This window comes from Ranitomeya imitator, chromosome 1, assembly GCF_032444005.1.
Source record: "Ranitomeya imitator isolate aRanImi1 chromosome 1, aRanImi1.pri, whole genome shotgun sequence".
Taxonomy (NCBI): domain Eukaryota; kingdom Metazoa; phylum Chordata; class Amphibia; order Anura; family Dendrobatidae; genus Ranitomeya; species Ranitomeya imitator.
Window position 1 is genome coordinate 114,083,244 of NC_091282.1, and position 16,935 is coordinate 114,100,178.

The 16,935-nt window shown below is 44.5% G+C and overlaps 1 protein-coding gene across 2 annotated transcripts in view; it reads left to right on the forward strand.

The window, feature by feature from the left end:
* Nucleotides 1–3,025: 3,025 nt before the first annotated feature.
* Nucleotides 3,026–16,935, forward strand: part of LHFPL2 (LHFPL tetraspan subfamily member 2) — a 167,606-nt gene continuing 153,696 nt past the window's right edge. Inside the window, exon 1 of one of the 2 annotated variants that reach the window (XM_069749909.1) lies at nt 3,026–3,206. The gene's annotated coding sequence lies outside the window, so the exon portion shown is untranslated. The remainder of the gene's footprint in view (nt 3,207–16,935) is intronic. The other variant, XM_069749915.1, reaches the window with a different exon arrangement.

The following is a 16,935-nucleotide window of genomic DNA, read 5'->3' on the forward strand; positions in this document are numbered from 1 at the left end:
CGGAAGTCCGGTTTAAGACTCTTTCACACTTCCGTCTTTCTCCACACGTCGAAATACGTCAGTTTGTGAAAAAACAGGATCCTGTAAATTTGTATGCAGGATCCTGTTTTTTCCCATTGACTTGTATTAGCGACGTATGGACACACGTTATGTCCGTCGTACACTGGATCCTGTGCATTCTGGTGGACCGTCGTCTGCTAAAAACGTTCAAGGGAACGTTTTTCTGTACATTGGATCCTGTGTTTCCTACTTGAGCATGCCCGGCAGGAAATCTCTCTCTCCTCCCCGGGATTTTACACGGACAGCGGACCCGTTGAAACACTGCATCCGCTGCACACGTTATCCACTATTTCACAAACGTCCGCCGGTACCTCGCGCCGATGCTTTGTGACGGCCGACTACCGACGGAAATGTGAAAGAAGCCTTACTGTTTGGGTTCGGATGCCTAATAACGATTGTTGAAAGGCTGCAGCACAGCCAACCAACCAACAAGATTTTAGGATGTGGGCACTTCCAGAGCCATCACAGCCATGTCAGCTATTGGCATGGCTGTGGTTGGCTGGCGCATCACGTGACCTGGCCTGTATAAATGCCGCCGCCACTTTGCTCTGATTAGCGTAGAGATAGGATGCAGCTGGACTGAGGGACAGTGTTAGGATCTATGTGTGCACACTATGCAAAAAAGCCTCTGTGTGTACTCTGCTCCTGTGTCTGAGTACTGTGCCAAAAAGCCTCTGTGTGTACTCTGCACTGTGTCCGAGTACTGTTCCAAAAAGCCTCTGTGTGTACTCTGCTCCTGTGTTTGAGTACTGTGCCAAAAAGCCTCTGTGTGTAATCTGCTCCTGTGTCTGAGTACTGTGCCAAAAAGCCTCTGTGTGTACTCTGCACTGTGTCTGAGTACTGTGCCAAAAAGCCTCTGTGTGTACTCTGCACTGTGTCTGAGTACTGTGCCAAAAAGCCTCTGTGTGTACTCTGCTCCTGAGTCTGAGTACTGTGTCAAAAAGCCTCTGTGTGTACTCTGCTCCTGAGTCTGAGTACTGTGTCAAAAAGCCTCTGTGTGTACTCTGCTCCTGAGTCTGAGTACTGTGTCAAAAAGCCTCTGTGTGCACTCTGCAATGTCTGTGCCATTAGTGTGCCTAACCAATTTTTTATACTCTGCCCCCTTGTCCGAGCGAGTAGTGTGCCTGACCAATTTTTTATATTCTGCACCACCATAGATTATAATGTCTACGTGTAGTATTTGTGAAAGAAAAAAGGATGCTATGCGTACCTGAAACACATACTTGTGAAGGGGATCTTAGACTAAGTGCATTGAACTTAAATTAGAAGCAACACTGCAGCACTGAAATAAAAAAAACAAACAAAAAAAAAACGCTGCAGTGCTGCTTTAAGGTAACGTTCACACTAGCGTTTCCTGTTTTGCGTCGTGTTTGCGTCGGGCGACGCAGCAGCGACGCATGTGTCATGCGCCCCTATATTTTACATGGGGGACGCATGCGTCTTTTTGTGCTGCGTTGTGCGACGCATGCGTCTTTTTTGCCGCAAGCGTTGGACCAAGAAAACGCAACAAGTTGCATTTTTCTTGCATCCAAGTTTCGGCAAAAACCAACGCATGCGTCGCAAAACGCAGTGTTTTTGCGTGCGTTGCGTGACCGACGCAGCGGCGCACAACGCTAGTGTGAACGTAGCCTTAGTGTCTCCAGTCCTGATCCCCCTTCCCAGCTGCTCTCATTGTCCCATTCCTTTAGGTGTCCATACACATTAAACAAAAATCTCATCTCAGATGCATCAGACATGCTGGATGTTTTTTCGGCCAATGATACAGTCAGTGTTTTATCTTTGGCCAAAAAAATCGTGGACGACTGGGTTTTTGAAAGATAATGAGTGTTTGTTGAGTGATCATTGGTCAAAACAAACAATCATTAATCTAACCAAAATTTCTGATAATTCATTATGGTTGAAATCGGTTACATGCAGCCTGAACAGGTGTAGTGCCCTCACAGCACAAGTCTACACACCCAACAAGGACCTCCACTTTCATGTAATGTGCCAGGGCGCAAGAGATGAGCACTAGTGATGAGCGAATATACTTGTCATTCGAGATTTCTCGAGCACGCTCGGGGGTCCTCCGAGTATTTTTTAGTGCTCGGAGATTTAGTTTTCTTCGCCGCAGCTGGATGATTTACATCTGTTAGCCAGCATAACTACATGTGGGGGTTGCCTGATTGCTAGGGAACCCCCACATGTACTTATGCTGGCTAAGAGATGTAAATTATTCAGCTGCAGCAAGAAAAACTAAAACTCTGAGCACTAAAAAATACTCGTCGGACCCCCGAGCGTGCTCGGGAAATCTCGAGTGACGAGTATATTCGCTCATCACTAAGGAGTACCTCACCCACCATGGCTGACACCCCCGTACCATGTTACATATGGGAGTATGTCCTATAAAAAGGACCCCAATATGTCTGCACTGTGCTGTGCTAAAGACAATTTACAAACATAACTTTTTTTTTCCATACAATGCACCAGAAGCGTGCTGCATCCTTCTGTGACCATGCGGTGTAATCCACAGGTGTGAAATCCGCAGGAAATCTGCGCTAATACGCAGTGCATTTTACCTGCGGGTTTTGCAAAAACGGTGCAGAAAAATCCGCACACGAATCCGCTTTGTGCACACAGCGTCTTTCAGATGCCGGCACAGCCACCCAGGCAATGAACATTTCAGGAAAAGAAAAACTCCCCAAAACAGACTTTTCCTGAAGTGTTTTTTGCTTGAAAAACTTTAAAAAATGCCTGATAATTAAGATTTTTTTTAAAGACGCCAAATAAATCAGTTTGTAATTCGTGCATTAATCCTGACAGGCAGTGCTGGGATCTATCAGCAGAGCAGACACTGTGTGCATTGTGTGGGAATCACCACAGACCGGCACTACGCGGCGGCACTCGCCGGGATTCCCGGGCTGCCCGAGTCCCCAAACCTCCAGGGACTGTCTGACTGGGAGTCTGGAGGGGGCGGAGCCGTGACGTCACGGGGCGGGGACAACCTGGAGACCGCCGCCACCGCCGCTGCCGCTTCCCCGGGAGCGCTCGCTCCTCAGTGCACGTTTAATGAGAGTGGGGGAGGGAGCACCGAGCAGGAGCCGAATAACGGGGGCAGCAGTGGACTACTTCTCCGGCGCTGAGGACCGGGTGCTGCCTTTTATTGGGTGAGTACAGTCCCTTGAAGTGTGTCTGGTGAATGAAACTTTCCCGTGCTGATGAATGGATGCCCGGCTCCTGCCCTCACGGCTGCATGTCTCCACCGAGCACCCACGGAGGGCTTCTCATTAACCCCTGCAGCGCCACTGGCTGCATGCATGAAGGGTTAATCAGGCTGGCACAGTGTATGGGCAGCTCATGTGAGGGGCTCTCCTGCTGCCCCTGCCCTATTTTCAGGGTCCTGGATGTGCCCCCTCTGCCTTCATTTTCCTGATCTGATGGATTCCCCCTCCCCAGTAGGTGGGCAATAAGCTTCAATCATGTCCACCCCCTGAGCTGCAGAGTCCTTCTATTAACCCTTCATGCCAGGCCTGGTGAATGCATCATCATCATTTGGGGACAGTGATAGGGTGTACTTTATATCTAGCTTTATTCTTTCTGCAGCTCTATGAGTTATGTTTTATTCTAAATAAGTAATAATGTAACACTTTCTATCTCATCTGGTATTAAGAAAATAATAAGTCTAGAGCTGGCCAAGTGTGTGAATGGAGGGCAATGATAAGTCTAGAGCTGGCCAAGTGTGTGAATGGAGGGCAATGATAAGTCTAGAGCTGGCCAAGTGTGTGAATGGAGGGCAGTGATAAGTCTAGAGCTGGCCAAGTGTGTGAATGGAGGGCAGTGATAAGTCTAGAGCTGGCCAAGTGTGTGAATGGAGGGCAGTGATAAGTCTAGAGCTGGCCAAGTGTGTGAATGGAGGGCAGTGATAAGTCTAGAGCTGGCCAAGTGTGTGAATGGAGGGCAATGATAAGTCTAGAGCTGGCCAAGTGTGTGAATGGAGGGCAGTGATAAGTCTAGAGCTGGCCAAGTGTGTGAATGGAGGGCAGTGATAAGTCTAGAGCTGGCCAAGTGTGTGAATGGAGGGCAGTGATAAGTCTAGAGCTGGCCAAGTGTGTGAATGGAGGGCAGTGATAAGTCTAGAGCTGGCCAAGTGTGTGAATGGAGGGCAATGATAAGTCTAGAGCTGGCCAAGTGTGTGAATGGAGGGCAGTGATAAGTCTAGAGCTGGCCAAGTGTGTGAATGGAGGGCAGTGATAAGTCTAGAGCTGGCCAAGTGTGTGAATGGAGGGCAGTGATAAGTCTAGAGCTGGCCAAGTGTGTGAATGGAGGGCAGTGATAAGTCTAGAGCTGGCCAAGTGTGTGAATGGAGGGCAATGATAAGTCTAGAGCTGGCCAAGTGTGTGAATGGAGGGCAGTGATAAGTCTAGAGCTGGCCAAGTGTGTGAATGGAGGGCAATGATAAGTCTAGAGCTGGCCAAGTGTGTGAATGGAGGGCAATGATAAGTCTAGAGCTGGCCAAGTGTGTGAATGGAGGGCAATGATAAGTCTAGAGCTGGCCAAGTGTGTGAATGGAGGGCAGTGATAAGTCTAGAGCTGGCCAAGTGTGTGAATGGAGGGCAGTGATAAGTCTAGAGCTGGCCAAGTGTGTGAATGGAGGGCAATGATAAGTCTAGAGCTGGCCAAGTGTGTGAATGGAGGGCAGTGATAAGTCTAGAGCTGGCCAAGTGTGTGAATGGAGGGCAGTGATAAGTCTAGAGCTGGCCAAGTGTGTGAATGGAGGGCAGTGATAAGTCTAGAGCTGGCCAAGTGTGTGAATGGAGGGCAGTGATAAGTCTAGAGCTGGCCAAGTGTGTGAATGGAGGGCAGTGATAAGTCTAGAGCTGGCCAAGTGTGTGAATGGAGGGCAGTGATAAGTCTAGAGCTGGCCAAGTGTGTGAATGGAGGGCAGTGATAAGTCTAGAGCTGGCCAAGTGTGTGAATGGAGGGCAATGACAAGTCTACAGCTGGCCAAGTGTGTGAATGGAGGGCAATGATAAGTCTAGAGCTGGCCAAGTGTGTGAATGGAGGGCAATGATAAGTCTAGAGCTGGCCAAGTGTGTGAATGGAGGGCAATGATAAGTCTAGAGCTGGCCAAGTGTGTGAATGGAGGGCAGTGATAAGTCTAGAGCTGGCCAAGTGTGTGAATGGAGGGCAGTGATAAGTCTAGAGCAGGCCAAGTGTGTGAATGGAGGGCAATGATAAGTCTAGAGCTGGCCAAGTGTGTGAATGGAGGGCAATGATAAGTCTAGAGCTGGCCAAGTGTGTGAATGGAGGGCACTGATAAGTCTAGAGCTGGCCAAGTGTGTGAATGGAGGGTGGAGGGCAGTGATTAGGGCTCCTTGTAGAGGATCCGCACTTGGCTGCTCTACTTTCCTCTGTGTCTTCTAGGAAAATGGCAATAAAAGTGCAATCTAGGGAGGGATTGCCTTTCTCTTCCAGCTGCAGTCTTCTATACATCCACGAGGGGCAGTAGAGCACCCTCTTATGGTCCTTTACTGACAGCATAGTCATTAGTGAAGAAGTAATGATGCCACAGCTCAGTGTCTGTATACTGGGACATCTCCCCATGTGGGGGGCAGTACTGACATGCCGCGGTCCCCTTCCAACATAGCTTTCAGACGAGCACATATTATTTTTAGTGCAGTGTTGCTTTAATAGTGCTATAGATAAGAAGGGGGTTACATGCAGAATACAACATAGATTACAGAGCACAAGCTAACAATGACAGCTGGGTACAGAAATCAGAGAGCCCTGCCAGCTGACCGTATAGGGGTGTGACTGAGGCCAGCAGATCTGATCCGCTGGGAGTTATCCCCCCATTGTTCCCTGATTGTTGTGGAAATTGGGAACAAATTTATAGTCTGGGTAATGAATACTATATTTTTTTTAAGTATAAAATCTTGTTAAAACTTCTGTAGTTGTGTAAATGTCATCTTGGTTGTAGAGAAGATAAACACACTGAAGCCAATTCATCAAAACTTTTATGTCGCAAAACCAGTGTAAACGCTTTGAATAGTTGCACTTTTTTATTTTTGTAAAAGTTACTGAAAAACTGTGAGTTTTGGTATCTTTAAGCCAGTTTGGATGAGCTCTGCCTTTTTGGGACACCTGTCCATCCAATTCTCGAAAAATAACTGTGTTTTAGGCCAGAAATGCTGCTCTAGTCTCTGACTGGAGTAGAATTTCTGGCTTGACTCATGGCACTCAGAAAAAGCACCAAATAAATTTGGTGTCTCTTCTACTCCATAAAGACCGGGGTAGTGTGAGTGTGTGCTTTGCTCAGTTCCCAAATAAGATGTGTAATTGGCCCTATTCGCTGTTATAGGTATGAGCGCTATTCATGAAAAACACGGCTAGCACTCGGACGCAAAAGAAGTGCGTCTTAAAATCCGAAAAATACAGTTGCTATAGTATGTGCCAGCGCTCTTCCAGCGGTGTCCTGGAGCTCAGGTGAAGTTGTTGCCCTCTCTGTTAGGTAGACCCCTTTGTGTGCCACCAGGACCGCTCTGACCTTTTTGAAGCATGGACTCCACAAGACCTTTCACAGTGCCTTGTGGTATTTTGCACCAAGATGTTAGCAGCAGACAGTTGTGTGGTAGTACCCACATTGGTCAGCTTGTTTTCCCAGCATTTTCCACTGATGATATATCAATTTGAGATCTGAGAATTTGACATGTTCCTTCACCCATTCCTAAACAATGTTTGCAGTATGGTAGTATTTTCCTGAAACAGGCACTGCCATTACGAACTACACTTACCATGAAGGAGTACAATCCTGGTGCCACCTTTTCCCCAGATAAGCCCCCTATACATAGCCAGCCATCCTCATTATTCATCTTGCCAGACCACCTTCTTCCATTGAGGCCTGGTCCAGTTTTGATTCACATGCCCATAGTACTCTCTTTAGTCAATGTGCAGCACAACCAGTATGACCAGTCGGTGGCTACACAAAAAGGGCACTGTGTGTTCTGATGGCTTCTGATCATTGTCAGAATTAGCTTTTTTTTTTTTTGAGTAACTAAACTTTTGCAAAGCGATCTTAGTATATTTTTTTGACCCTTTAATTCTCTACAGTTTGGTGGGGGAGACTACCATTGATTGCTCGAAAGACGGGTGAGAAGTGCACGGCTCAGAAGTCAGGAACGTTCACACTGAGGGGAGGACAGATTGACTAACTCAGAAGACAACTCGCCCATCTACTGCAAAATCGCACTGGATCTCAACCAGTCTGCAAGGAATTAAAGGGCTAAAGAAATTAAACTATTTGCAAAAAGTTTATTATTCAAGGCCGTGTTCACACTGTATTTTTGCATTCTTTGGAAATTTGATCCAAATAGGATTCAGATGAACCTCGAAGGTGCCAAAGACTGTAATGATACGAAAGATCTGAAAATGATCTGAAAGTGTCTGTTTTCAGTAACGTTTTCAGGGCGCAGTAACGTAGCAGAAAAAATTACTGTGCCCGTCTGACATACACTGACAGAACGAAACACAATTTGAGTTCATTTGGACTCTTCGTGTCCTCGCAGTTTACTGCCTGTTGAATGACATTTTTAGAGGGATTCACAACTTTTTTCCTAACTAGTTTCTGCTGGATTGGTTCTAACGGATCGTTGCCGACCTGTCACCGTAGCCTTAGAAAGTTCTGGGAGTAAACTACAGATGGCGAACACTTTTCCAATGAGGTTTCAGCAGTCAGTGTGGGACAGGGGCAGCGCAGCTGAGTTTAGCTGTATCACATTACAAAATTCTCCTTTTGCTAATAAGCTCTTCTATGAGATTGGTCTACTTTTGCTAGCTTTTGCTCCCCATATACATATCGGGACCCTGCATCCCTGTTGCCAATTCATTTGTTGTTCTTAGATCACTTTTGGTAGATCCTAACCACAGTATACTGTGAACACCTGACAATACCTGCAGTTTTTGAGATGCCTTGACAGTTATTCAACCCTCATAATTTGGCCCTTGTTAAAGTCCCTCAGATCACTTTGTCTGTCCATCCTCTTTAAGAACTTATTGCTGAGATGATGCCCAAAGGTTCCACACAGCGTACCCAGACAGCCAAGAAATGTGCTGCGCAGATTAGGCCCTAAAAGTTGTTTAATTGATTTATTGATCTTAACTGGCCACACTTTTGTGGGTGAACCTGGAAAAAACTCAGAGGCCATTAGCAATATACAATTAACGAGGACCTTTCATCAATTTTTTTCCTGTTGAACTGGGCACACAATGTAGTAATGGTTGAAGAGTGGAATAAAATTTTTTTATTTTTTTTTTATTTTAAATTTCCCCTCTTTGTTGCGGAACAATCAGCAATCAAACTATATGGCACCTAATGAGTTAGTTTGCTGCATTAATGGATCCGTTGCCTGTTGACTCCAATGTAAAAAAAAAAAAACGGATCTGGACTAAAGTTGTTAACACAACTTTTTTACTAACCAGTTTTTACTGGATTGGTTCTAGCGGATCATTAACCCCTTCACCCCAAAGCCTGTTTTCACCTAAGTGACAGGGCCAATTTTTACAATTCTGACCACTGTTACTTTATGAGGTCATAACTCTGAAACGCTTCAACGGATCCTGGTGATTCTGACACTGTTTTCTCGTGACATATTGTACTTCATGATAGTGGTAAAACTTCTTCGATATGACTTGCATTTATTTGTGAAAAAAACAAAAATTTGTCGGAAATTATGAAAATTTAGCAATTTTCAAACTTAGTTTTTATGCCCTTAAATTAGAGAGTTATATCACATAATATAGTTAATAAACAACATTTCCCACATGTCTGCTTTACATCAGCACAATTTTGGAAACATAATTTTTTTTTTGTTAGGGAGTTATAAGGGTTAAAAGTTGACCAGCGATTTCTCATTTTTGCAACAAAATTTGCAAAACCATTTTTTTTACGGACCACCTCACACTTGAAGTGACTTTGAGGGGTCTATATGACAGAAAATGCCCAAAAGTGTCACCATTCTAAAAACTGCACCCCTCAAGGTACTCAAAACCACATTCAAAAAGTTTATTAACCCTTCAAGTGCTTCACAGGAATTTTTTGAATGTTTAAAAAAATTGAACACTTTTTTTTCACAAAATTTTTACTTCAGGTCCAATTTGTTTCATTTTACCAAGGGTAACAGGAGAAATTTGACCACAAAAGTCGTTGTACAATTTGTCCTGAGTACGCCGATACCCCATATGTGGGGGTAAACCACTGTTTGGGCACATGGCAGAGCTCGGAAGGGAAGGAGCGCCATTTGACTTTTCAATGCAAGATTTGCTGGAATTGAGATCGGAGCCCATGTCACGATTGGAGAGCCCCTGACGTGCCTAAACAGTGGAAACCCCCACAAGTGACACCATTTTGGAAAGTAGACCCCTTAAGGAACTAATCTAGATGTGTGGTGAGCACTTTGAACCTCCAAGTGCTTCACAGAAGTTTATAATGTAGAGCCGTAAAAAAAATTTCATATTAATTTTCACAAAAAAATGATCTTTTTGCCCAAAATTTTTTATTTTCCCAAGGGTAACAGGAGAAATTGGACCCCAAAAGTTGTTGTGCAATTTGTCCTGAGTACGCTGATACTTCATATATGGGGATAAACCACTGTTTGAGCGCATGGCAGAGCTCCGAAGGGAAGGAGTGCCATTTGACTTTCCAATGCAAAATTGGCTGGAATTGAGATCGGACGCCATGTCGCATTTGGAGAGCCCCTGATGTGCCTTAACAGTGGAAAACCCCCACAAGTGACCCCATTTTGGAAACTAGACCCCCCAAGGAACTTATCTAGATGTGTTGTGAGAGCTTTGAACCAACAAGTGTTTAACTACAGTTTATAACGCAGAGCCGTGAAAATAAAAAATATTTTTTTTTCCACGAAAATTATATTTTATCCCCTATGTTTTTATTTTCCCAAGGGTAACAGGACAAATTGGACCCCAAAAGTTGTTGTCCAACTTGTTCTGAGAACGTTGATACCCCATATGTTGGGGGGAACCACTGTTTGGGCGCACAGGAGAACTCGGAAGGGAAAGAGCGCTGTTTTACTTTTTCAAAGCAGAATTGGCTGGAATTGAGATCGGACGCCATGTCGCGTTTGGAGAGCCCCTGATGTGCCTAAACAGTGGAAACCCCCAATTATAACTGAAACCCTAACCCTAACCCTAGCCCTAACCCTAATGGGAAAATGGAAATAAATACATTTTTTTACATTTTATTATTTTTCCCTAACTAAGGAGGTGATGAAGGGGGGTTTGATTTACTTTTATAGTGGTTTTTTTAGCGGATTTTTATGATTGGCAGCCGTCACACACTAAAAGACGCTTTTTATTGCAAAAAATATTTTTTGTCTCACCACATTTTGAGAGCTATAATTTATCCATATTTTGGCCCACAGAGTCATGTGAGATCTTGTTTTTTGCGGGACGAGTTGACGTTTTTATTGGTACCATTTTCGGGCAGATTACAACTTTTGATCGCTTTTTATTCCGATTTTTGGGAGGCGGATTGAACAAAAACCAGCAATTCCTGAAATTCTTTTAGGGGGGGCGTTTATACCGTTCCACGTGTGGTAAAATGGATAAAGCAGCTTTATTCTTCAGGTCAGTACGATTACAGCGACACCTCATTTATATCATTTTTTTATGTTTTGGCGCTTTTACACAATAAAAACTATTTTATATAAAAAAATAATTGTTTTTGCATCGCTTTATTCTGAGAGCTATAACTTTTTTATTTTTCTGCTGATGATGCTGTATGGCGGCTTTTTTTTTGCGGGACAAGATGACGCTTTCAGCGGTACCATGGTTATTTATATCCGTCGTTTTGATCGTGTGTTATTCCACTTTTTGTTCGCCTGTATGATAATAAAGAAATGTTTTTTGCCTTGTTTTTTATTTATTTTTTTTGCGGTGTTCACTGAAGGAGTTAACTAGTGGGATAGTTTTATAGAGCGGGTCGTTACGGACGCGGCGATACCAAATATGTGTACTTTTATTGTTTTTTATTGTTTTTTTTAATTTACATAAATAAATGGATTTACTGGGAAATGTGTTTTTTTTATTTGGGTATTTTTTAATTTTTTTATACATTCGATTTTTTTTTTTTTTTTTTTTTTTTATTACTTTCTACCATTGTCCCAGGGTGGGACATCACTGTATTAGATCAGATCGTTGATCTGACACTGTGCATAGCACTCTGTCAGATCAACGATCTGACAGGCAGTTTAGCTGGCTTTCCGGCGCCTGCTCTCAGCAACTCTTAGCAGGCGCCGGCTAGCCAGGTCATTTCATGACCCGGAAGGAGTCCGGCGGCCATCTTGGATCCGGGGACTCCTTCCGGGTCACCGGAGCAACGCGATCTCATTGCGTTGCTCCGGTGGGAGAGCGCAGGGAGCCCCCGTCCCTGCGCGATCCCCCTCTATGCCGCTGTCACTACTGACAGCGGCATCAGAGGGGTTAAATGCCCGCAATCGGCGATAGCGCCGATCGTGGGCATTGCTGCGGGGTGTCAGCTGTCATATACAGCTGACACCCACACCCGATCACCGCGGCGCTCAGCGCGAGACCACGGTGATCGGTGCGCCGTACTAGTACTGCTGCTGGCACAAATGCAGTGCCGGCAGCGCAGTACTAGTACGGCGCATGGCGCGAAGGGGTTAATAGACCTGTCAACGTAGCCTTAGAAAGTTCTGGGAGTAAACTACAGATGACGAACACTTTTCAGATGAGATTCCATCATTCAGTGTGGGGCAGGGGCAGCGCAGCTGAGTTTAGCTGTATCACATTACAATCCCTTCTTCCAGCTCTCCTCCTTTCATAGCACTGTCACCTCTGCTGTACTACCCCTCTTCTGCACTGCCTGTCTGAAGATGTTGAAAATTGTTTATTGGGTGAAATTATCTTTTGCGCAGCACAAAAAATGAATTGTTCTCGACAGAACTTAGTCCTGTGTAAACAGAACTCTCTTTGCCAAGAACCATAGCAGTCTGAGCGATTTGAATAGTGTCCATTGCTTACTTTGGTCTGCCTATGTAGATGGGCATTTAAACAACCACTGATTGGTAAAAGTTTACTGATTGGTTGTATTGTGCTGCTGGTAGGTCCATGTAAATGGCACCAGACTGTCACATCACCCACTGGCAATTGCGATGCCAATTTCACTGGAATTACACCACTGAAGGAGGTGAGCATCCACTGTTTTCATTTTCTATGAGGCACTGAATTGATTAAAGGGGTTGTCCACTACTAGCACCACTTCTTCTTGATCTAAATGTTTTCGGCCGATAAAATAAAAAAGCCTATACTCTTCTCCTGTGTTGGCGCCGTTCCACCGTTGACATTGCTCGTGGTCCCGGGACTCTGGTGCTGTAGTTGTGACATATGACCCCTGGTGCCCCATCAGCGCTGCCGTCACTGTCCCCACCTTTAGGGTATGTTCACACGTTCCTGATTTCCATCCTTTTTTTTTTTCAGGACTGTTTTTTTAAAAAACTGCAGCTCTTGGCAGAAAACGCAGGTCCTTTTTTTGTCCTTTTTTGATGCGTTTTTTGATCCTTTTTTTGATCCTTTTTTTATGCAGTTTTCTATGCAGAGTCTGCGTGTTTTCTAGGAAGTTTTTTAGGGTTAAAATGGCTGAAAATACCCTAACCCTAACCCTACCCCTAACCCTATTCTAACCTTAGTGGAAAAAAAAAAAAATTCTTAATTTTTTTTTATTGTCCCTACCTATGGGGGTGACAAAGGGGGGGGGGGGTGTCATTTACTATTTTTTTTTATTTTGATCACTGAGATAGATTATATCTCAGTGATCAAAATGCACTTTGGAACGAATCTGCCGGCCGGCAGATTCGGCGGGCGCACTGCGCATGCGACCGCCATTTTGCAAGATGGCGGCGCCCAGGGAGAAGACGGCCGGACGGACACCGGGACGCCGGGTAAGTATAAGGGGGGAGATTAGGGCACGGGGGGGCGGGATCGGAGCACGGGGGGGCAGCCACACTCCGCCCACGCACTTCCGCCCGCTTCCCCGCACTTCCTACTGCAGCGGTTCTGCACCAGAAACCGCAGTAAAACCCGCAGATATTTTTTTCATCTGCGGGTTTTACTGTGGGTTTGACCTCACAATGGAGGTCAATGGGTGCAGAACCGCTGCGGCTCCGAAAAAAGAAGTGACATGGTACTTCTTTTTTCCCGCAGCTATTCAGCGCGGCTTTTTTTTTTTGATTTTCCGCATTGTGGGCACAGCAGTTCCTGTTTTCCATAGGGTACAATGTAATGTACCCTGCATGGAAAACAGCTGCGGACCCGCAGCGGGAAAATCGCGGCAATTCCGCATGAAAAAAAGGATCGTGTGAACATGGCCTTAGACGTTTTCAACATGAAAAGGAAGTCCGGGCTTAAACTGATTTCTGAACGGTGCCAGCACGGGAGGGGAGTATAGGATTTTTTATTTTATTGGGGCCAAACATTTAGCTTAAGAAGTGGACAACCACTTTAAACATTAACCAGCTCTCATATAGGTCATTGGTTGCGCTCTGCATGCTGGCGGCTGGAGGCAGGGTCCTAACGGAGGACCCCACTCTTCACATGCAAATACCTTCGCTTATTTTAAGCGTTCCTTGGTGGAAGTTTGTGAGGACTCTGGAAATGTGTATGTCATCAGGAATAATTTATGGAAATAACTGCTGAAATGATGAAAGGGTTTTCCAGTTTTGTAATTTTAGCTGCTTTGAGAGACATTGATGCTGAAGTTGTGTGCCCATTATTATTTGGCCTATTAACCCTTCTCCTTACTGTCTGCTCGCTCAGTGATCTGCTAGGACTTCTGATGATGATAGTGAGCGGCTTTTATATACTTTGTTCCAGTAAAATTGTTGTATTAGCAATTTATGGACCATGATGAAGTGATTGTCCTAAAAGATACTGATGAGACCCCCAGTAGAGTGAACTGCTAACAGTCCGGCAGCTGGGAAATGTCTGATAGATTGTCAGCAGATCCTGTAGATAGAGATGAGCTGGTGGGATTGACTGAAGGATAAATATCATATGGCAAAAACTTAAGCTGGTCATACACATGAGACAGCTGTCAGCCGACCTCCCACATTGTGCTTGTTTATTTCATTGGGAGGAAAGCAAATAGCCAGACACCTCTTGTGATGGCATAACAAAGAATCAGGCCTGTTATCATTAAGAGGCACCATATGTGCCTGTGGCTCCAGTCTCTGTGTGCCATTGTATCTGCTCTGTGCACACAGAAACAGAGAAAATTGTATTCTTAGGGTACCGTCACACAGTGGCATTTTGATCGCTATGACGGCACGATTCGTGACGTTCCATCGATCTCGCTGTGTCTGACACGCTCCTGCGATCAGGGACCCCGCTGAGAATCGTACGTCGTAGCAGATCGTTTGAAACTTTCTTTCGTCGTCTAGTGTCCCGCTGTGGTGGCATGATCGCATGGTGTAACAAAGGTGTGCACGATATTGTATATGATGTGCGCATAGTAACCAACGGCTTCTACATCGCACATACGTCATGAAACTATCGCTCCAGCGTCGTACATTGCAAAGTGTGACAGCAGTCTACGACGCTGGAGCGATATTGTTACGAGCTGGAGCGTCACGGATCGTGCCGTCGTAGTGATCAAAATGCCACTGTGTGACGGTACCCTTAGAGTGTAGCAAGTCTACTTAAGACAATATCCAATTTTAGTGCATTAGCATTCTGCCAGAACTATAGGTGCCGGAGCTTCCATTCCCTTTCCATTATGATTTGCCACTGCTATTGTTAAATGACCTTCCATTCTTGCTCTAAAGCCTGTTAGCTCTGTGTGCATTTTACCAGACCGAGCAGGAGCAGAGATTTACACTTACTTAAAGAGTAACTAAACTTTTTATTTTTTTTCATTATTATTTTGTCCAGCATGGAACGCTATGAAACTTTGCAAATCACTATTAGGAAATTTGTTTTAATTCCTGTAAAAACAAAATAAATGTACGGTAATTGGCTTCTGAACATCTGCTTTTCCTCAGTCTAGTCATCTGCCTTCACCTGCATTGATATCAGAACGTACTCATTTGGAGTACAGATGATGGCAGTGATGGGTCAGCTTGGCGCTTGTCTCTGTATCCCTGGGGTTATGCTGCTGCAGGAGATTGTTCTTCTAGACCAGGGGTCCCCAACTCCAGGCCTCGAGGGCCGCCAACAGTGCAGGTTTTCAGGATTTCTTTAGTATTGCATCGGTGGTAATGTGATCATCTGCACAGGTGATGATTCCAACCCCTGTGCAATACTAAGGAAATCCTGAAAACCTGCACTGTTGGCGGCCCTCGAGGCCTGGAGTTGGGGATCACTGTTCTAGACAACACTCAGAGGCGGAAACAGGTGCTGATCCATCACTGCCATCATCTGTACTGCAAATGAGTATCTTCTTACATCAGTGCATCTGAAGGCAGGTCAATAGATGGGGGGGAGCATGAATAACATGCAATTTTTAACAATAATGAAGACAAATCCCCTACTAAGTAATTTACAAAGTTTCATAACTTTCCATGTTGGACAAAATGATATTATACAAGAAATTTAGTTACTCTTTAATGTAATCTGTCCACATGTCTGCTGCTAGAGGCGGATTACATCGACAGGAGGCAGGACAACTAGACAGAAGGGAGACACCTAGTCTAGATACCATAACGTTTTAATAAAATGATTTGCAGTCTATCTCTCACGTTATCTATCAGATTGGATTTTGTCTGAAAGTACAGAGAATTTATAAGTGGTGGAGGAGCCGTCAAAGCAAATGTGTTATTATTCTTATTATACATTTTTATAGCGCCATTTATTCCATGGCGCTTTACATGTGAATACGGGGCAAATATAGACACCTGTTTTATACATTGGCATTATATAGAATAAATCTCAGCTTTGTAGTCTCCCATAGATACATCTGTGATTTGTCATTAGTGTGGTTAGTATCCTGACAAACCTTCTCTAAATAAAGTGTAGCTCCATTGTGTATTTTTTTTTTCTTGCCCTTAAAATGCCTTAGAGCTTCACAAAATAACCTCTGACCTTTTCCTTCTTAAGGTTAATTCATGCACGAAATAAACAAAGTGCTTTTAAGTAGGGGGTCTGAGGTTTTAAGGGTCACATTTTTGTTTAAATGTCCCACTTGTCATCTACCAACAGAAGGCTATAGTCACAGCAGATTAACCCGTGATCATCTGCAAACTGATCAGCAGAAAACTGGAAAATTGTTGTTGACTTATGTAAATGTGTGAGACTAGTAAGGCTGTGAGGCCATTACTGAAAACTAGAGATGTCCATATCACACTACAAAGTCCCTGCATTTCATTTATGGTTTCCATGGGTTCAAAATTCTTCGCTCATTTAAGGAGTTTTCAGAGAAAAAAAAAAATATTTTTTAAATGTCTGACTGCTTAAAATTAAATGATTAATTTAAGTAATGCTTTCACCCATCGATCATTTACCACTGCCGTTTTTTATGCTTAGGAACCTCACAAAATAGCTGTTATTAAGATCATTCAACTGGCGGCTATCTACCGCGGCTCTCCCATGCACAGTAACGCTTGCTCAAAAGAGAGCACTTATGTCTTCCATGAGAAAGCTGCTGCCAGACTCCTCTGGCGGTGGCATATCCCTCTGAGCACAAATGAGCCACCTATCCAAAATCGGACATGCTGGATCATTATAGCATCATTTGTCGCGGGGCCCATATACAGCTACCACTGACCACTTATGTGACTGATGAACGAGAATGGACAATTCGATTCTCACCAACTGTAATGACCACCACTCCATTCACGTGGATGACACGGGAACCCCTCTCCTCATGAT